Source organism: Mastomys coucha, unplaced genomic scaffold (assembly GCF_008632895.1).
Source record: "Mastomys coucha isolate ucsf_1 unplaced genomic scaffold, UCSF_Mcou_1 pScaffold3, whole genome shotgun sequence".
NCBI lineage: Eukaryota > Metazoa > Chordata > Mammalia > Rodentia > Muridae > Mastomys > Mastomys coucha.
This window is the reverse complement of record NW_022196909.1, coordinates 48,463,656-48,469,758: the sequence shown is the minus strand read 5'-3', so window position 1 is coordinate 48,469,758 and position 6,103 is coordinate 48,463,656.

Sequence of the window (6,103 nt, the reverse complement as noted above, 5' to 3'; positions counted from 1 at the left end):
GTGTGTGTGTGCGCGCGCGTGCGTGTGTTAAGTACAGGTGACCTCAGCATCCAGAAGAGAGTGTCAGGTTCCTGGAGCAGGTGTTACCGACAATTGTAAGCAGCCCAACATGGCGGCTGGGAACCGAGCTCGGGTCCTCGGCAGCAGGAGCATGAGCTCCTCAGCCCCTCTGTGTAGGCTGCCCTTCCGTGTAGGACCACCTGCCCTTCCGTGTAGGACCACCTGCCCAAGGATAGCACCGCCCACAATGGGCCAGGGCCCTCTGGCACCGCCCACAATGGGCCAGGGCCCTCTGGCGTGGATTAGCAATCCAGAGAAGGACGACCAACACACCCCGGACTAGATGCTGAATCTTTCTGGTCACGGCTGGGTATTTCAGAGGTCCCAGGTAGGGGACGTTACAGGGGGTGTCATGTTGGTGGAGAGACCTAAATCCAGAGGCAATGGGAACTCGGGCGTGGAGGGGGGGTTCTTCAGCCCCATTTCCTGGGATGCCGGGAAGCGGTGTGGTCCGGGAGGTCTCTGGACCTGGACTCTGAGCCTCCCTGAAGGCGTACGGGCAAAGAGCTTGTCTTGTGCTACCATACATCCCCGCCTTTGGCTGGCTTGCGGCGGCTGGAGAGCTTGCAGGTGGGACTGTCTGCCGAGGTCGAGGTCGAGGCCCGGTTTCAGTTAGCAGGCCAGGCCCATCCCCTCATTCGCTTCCTGGCTCTGCTTCTGGGTTCTGGGATTACAGCTGAGGGCCACCTGTGCCTGGCTTGGCCACCCGGAAGAAGAATGGCAGTGACTGATCACAGCCGCTGCTGGCCGATACCTGGTGAGGGGGCCACATCTTCCTCGGGGTGGTGGAATGCTGCGGAACTCACTATAGAGCAGCCTAAGTCATCGAAGGTGGTGGGCTCCCTGTGTATTCCCCACCTGCCGTCATTGTGGGGGGCGGGATGTAGGGGTGGTTGGAGACAGCTAGGGATGCTTGGGGGGCGGGGGCGGGGGTGGGGCGGGAGCTCTCTCCGAGGCTTCCTGGCCAGGGCCGGCGGAGGCCCTGACTCAGAGTCTAGAGCAGGAGGCCAGCTGTACTGAGTCAGCCAGGAGGCCCGCCTTGTGACCGCATGACTCACCTGTGCCCAGATTGCTCCCGCTAATCACTTCCTTCAAGTCGGGGCGCTGCTGGGAAGGGCGAGGCCTCGGGCAGGCAGGTGACAGGGTTCCTGGGGCTGTATAAGACCCTCCAGGGACAAGGCTTGGTTCAGTGTGTGGTTGGGCTCATTCCTCTCTTCCATGCCTGTGGGCTAGCCTCACGGCTCAATCAATCTACTTCAGGATTCCTGTGAACCCCAGAGACTGAGGGGAAGAAATATGGGTGCTGGAGCTGTGTGCTTGTGTGTGTGTGTTGATGCAGGCATGAGGCCTCTCCCCAGCCTGGGGGGGCATCCCGGGAGGCCTGGACATTCTAAACACAGAGCGTCTGTGAAGAAGGGAGGGGAGGGTAGTCCCCTGCCATGAGTGGAAGCCCGCAGACATCCCTGGGTCCATCCTGGAGACTAGGAGCATCTCCCAGCTTGTTGTGAGAGCCAGGAGGCCTTTAGGCATCACCGTGCAGGCTCCCGTGGTGGCTGAGATGGGAATTCACCAGGTCTGAACTCCATCTGCCAGGCTCACTCAGCCCACCAGGCAGGGAGCAACCTTCAGTTTGCTCACTTGAACCACCGAGGTTGGCCTCGGCCCAGGGTCGGGTCTGCAGCCCAGGGCTGCTAGGGACAGAGAGTGTTCATCACACTCGTCTCTCCTATCTCTGTGGGGATCCAGGTGTCTGCCCGTGCTTGTCCCCAGCGGGGCGGCGGGCTGGCGGGGCGTGCATCACACAAAATGTGCTGTGGAGGTGGAAGGTAATTAAAGCAGCTCGGGCTCACTCCTAGGGATGATCTGGAATTCGGGGCAGGTCTCAGGTGGGGGGGCTTGGGAGCTAGGGGCCTGGAGGGTAGGCAGGACCTCCAGGTGAGCTGCTGCCCCAAGGCTTTGCTAGCCTAGGCCCGGGAGTGAGCAGCCACCTGCTTGGAGAGGAGGAGGAAGTGAGGATGGGGGGGTGGCGGGAGCCAGGATAACAGGACAGGATAGGACAGGCTGGCAGCCACTCCCACTGCTATAACAAGTGACTGCCGACCAGCCTCCCTCCCACCCCCCCACCAAATCCGTGTTGTGTTTGTAGGCGTGAAATGGGAAAACCACAGATTCTTCATGTATGCTGGTGAAAAGCCAAAAAAACCGATCCTGCGGGCTCACAGAACACCCTTAAAAGAGCAGAGCATAGTCTCCTATGCTCATGGCCCTGGGTTGGGGGATGGGGGTGGGGCAAGCCCAACTGGTGCTGGGACACCCTGGGAGGTGGAAGCAGGAGGGTCAAAAGTTCAAGGTCACTCTTGGATACCTATGGAGTTGAGGCCAGTCAGGGCTCCCTGAGAGCCTGAAGTACTTCAAAATGAAAACCAAACAAAAACCAAACCAGAACTGGGCAGTAAGTTCTAGAAGGAACCTCAGAGCAATTATTAATAATCGCCGTCACCCCAGCTGTGTTTAAACACTGAGAAACGGTCCTCCACCCTTGGCTGGGCATGGGGCAGCACACCTGTAAACCCAGGAGTTGGAGGCCAGCCTGGGCTACCCGCGCGACCCTGTCCCTGCCCGGCTCCAAACAAATGAAACAGGTTTGGTTTCCCTCTGAAGGTGTGTACTCCGAGGGATGTACCCCCACCACCTTGGTGGGATCTAGTGCCTTGGGTGGTGCCCCTGACCCTGCAGAGCATGGGACACCACAAAGCCTGGCCTGTGGAGTACTGGGAAGGTTGCACGCGGGCACCCACGGCCGGAGAGTGGCTGGCGGGAGGGCACAGGCCACACAGCAGCAATGGAGAAGCAAGCATGTGTACCAGAGTGGCGGAGACCACCCAACCGTGCAAGCTTCTGCTTTGAGCTTCCGGCGCCCAAGGCACAGAGGATGCACGCAGCCTGTTAATAGGTTGCAGGAGCTCCCCGTCTGCAAATGGAGTTCCCAGTCAAGAGTCCCAAGCCACATAGATGGGGGGCGGGGATGGGGGTGGGGCGGGAGGAGGAGGCAGCAGGAGCTGGAGCAGGGCCCATCCAAGGGGCCTGAAGACCTTAGCTTCTGCATCCCAGAGCCACCTTCCCCTTCCTGGGATCTGATGGTCTTGAACTGATGATCTGCCTCTGCCTCCCAAACGCTGGGGCAGCGGGGCAGGCATCGCCAAAGCCAGCTACTTTCCTGACCAAGTGTATCTCTTAGGTCTCCTCACTCGGTTCTCTCAGCTGATGGTTAGACCCTTGTAGGGGCCGCCTTAGAGACTGGACAGGGCCTTTAGTCACTCCAGACTCCTCACGCTACCAGAGGAGCTGGCCAGCCCAGGATCCTCCGCTCTGGGACTTCCAGCCTTCACCCCGTGAGGTCCTGAATGTGCTGCCCTATTCATGCTGTACATGAAGTCCCCTGGGTTACCAGGCAGGCTCCTGGGCTAGCAGGATCCACAGCAGTTGCCCGGAGGCTGTTGATCTCCGTGGTAGGCACATAGGGCTGTTTCCATGGTACCATGGCAGGATGGGTGGGTGGTCCTAGGGGGCACCCTGGGATGGGAGTGAATGGGAGTGGGGGGTGGCACCAGAGAGTGAGTCTGTCGCGCACTAACCACTTGGCTAACCTACTCACAGCCGGATCCAGATTTTACAGCGCTGCCCGAGCCAACCTAAGTGACTCAGCTGGCATCTTCCGGGCGGTAGGAGCTAGGGAGGGGGTGTAACGTCAGGGAGACTGGGCAGGGTGAGATGCGCAGTGCGGAAGGCAGCAGGGTAGCCAGGTGCAGTCTAATCCCAGTGGTAAGGAGGAGGGGGGAGGAAGGTTGAGAGTTCAAGGTCATTCTCAGAGAAGAGTCTGAGGACGGACTGGGCTTGGATGAGTCTCCAAGCTCCCTACTGTGTGAAGGAGTTGAAGTGCACCCCCTGAGCTCTAGGAGGCCAGCCGCCTCTGTGGATCAGCTGTGCGACAGCCCCAGGCAGTCACTTCACTTGCCCTAGACATCCGGTTGGTTTCCTGTCTCTCACTGGTTTACTAGAGACCTCCATGGCAGAGCAGAGCAGTGAAGCAGCTAACACACAAGGGGCTCTGTGTAACCGGAGAATGCTGTTGTTTGAACAACAATCCTCTGTTCAGAGCCCTGGCCCCCCGTTGCCCCTCTCACTGGAGTTCTCCCATGGCGGCAGGGCCCCTGGCCCTCCCTGTGTCTTCAGTGCCACCTCGAGTGGTGGTGGTTCTTGCCTGATGCGTGGCGTGGTGTGCACAGGATTCTTTGCTGTTTTCTTTGGAGCTGCTGTTCGTGCTTCTCCCTTGGAGGTCCTGTCTCTAGGGATCTGTGTGACCCCCAGAGAGCTCTAAAGTTTCTGTTCTGCAGCCTCCCTCCCTCCTCCCCCGCCCCCATCTTGACAGTGCCAGGGATCTTACGAATGCGAGATAAGTGACCTGCCTGAGCATACTACCTTGAGATGAGGGTATTTTTCAGTTTTATTTTTCCTTTTCCCCCCTTTAAAACCACTCTACAGTCGGGCGGTGTTGGCGCATGCCTTTAATCCCAGCACTTGGGAGGCAGAGGCAGGTGGATCTCTGAGTTCGAGGCCAGCCTGGTCTACAGAGTGCGTCCAGGACAGCTAGGGCTATACAGAGAAACCCTGTCTCGAAACTGCCCCCTCCCCCACCAATACTAAGAAACCACTGTACATAAAGAAAGCCCCTGGGCCTCTCCAGATTACGTCAGAGGCAGAGTCGCACTGTGGAGCCCTGGCTGTCTCATAACTCACTCTGTAGCCCAGGCTAGCCTCGGAGTTGCAGCCAACCTCTGCCTCCTAAGCGCTGAGGTGTCAGGCATGAGCCACCCTGCCGTCTGTTATTTCCGGTTTTTGTGTTTTGCCTTGCCTGTATTTAATCACTGTCATCTAACTGACAGCTGACAGCATACTGTCTGTCTAGGTTGGAAGCCGAGCTTCATGGGAGCATACGTTGCCTGTTTTGCTCTGCTGTGGTTCCTGAGCCTAGAACGAGGCTGGCACAGACAACATGTCCGTCTGTCTGTCTGTCTGTCTTTCTGTCTTTCTGTCTGTCTCCTCTTCTTCCTCCTTTTTGAGACAGAGTCCTTCACTCTGGCTGGCCTGGAACTTGCCATGTCGACCAGGCTGGGCTCAAATTCACAGCCATCCGCCTGCCTCAGCCTCCCAAGTGCTGGGATTAAAGACACACGCTACTACCCCCGGAAAAGGTGATCTTGGAACCTAGCTGGACAGAAAGGATGGATGGATGGATGGTGGGTGGGCACATGAGCGGAGGCGGTTGGTAGACAGATGGGTGGAACGAGAGAAAAAACTCATGAATGAATGGAGGAAGTGAAACCTGTGAGAGGGAAGGAAGCCGGAGAGGGTTCATGGCCCAGGACACAGAGTCACAGCCTTCCCAGGCCCTTCTACCCTGATTTCCCAGGTCCCTCACTGGGCTCTGCCCCGCTCACCCAGCTCTGGCCAAGGCAGCTCCATCCAGGAAGGGGACCAAAGTAGCTTTTCCTCTTAGATGTGGGATACACACAGCTCCCGTCTGCAGCTGGAGGACAGGATGAACACCCCCTGCTCAGGAAGTGCCTGGGGACCCGGGTGGACCTTGGGAGTGGCCACAGGACTAGGCACTTGACGCTTGCAGCCTGGCCATAGCCTGTCTGGAGGTTCTGCACAGAGGAAGGAGGGCGGGGTAGGGCAGGTTCACCCCAGGCTTCCTGCCCCTCAGTCCTCAGAGCGTGCCTCTGGTAGGCAGCTGGGCCATCACTGGGTTTTCCCTCTCCCTGCTCCAGAGGGTGTCCCTGCGGCTGACCATGTGCCACCCAGAAGCTGTCAGTGTCGTTAATGACTCTGTAGCTCTGAGTCTGAGAGCAGGTGAGAGCGTGCCAGGGCCTCCCCCACTGGCCTCCTTTCTAACTCAGCATCTTCAGGAACCTTCCCTGCATGGCCTTCACTGTTCCCAGCTCACAGGACAAGCCCCATGTTCTCTGTTCTCCCCCTCCTT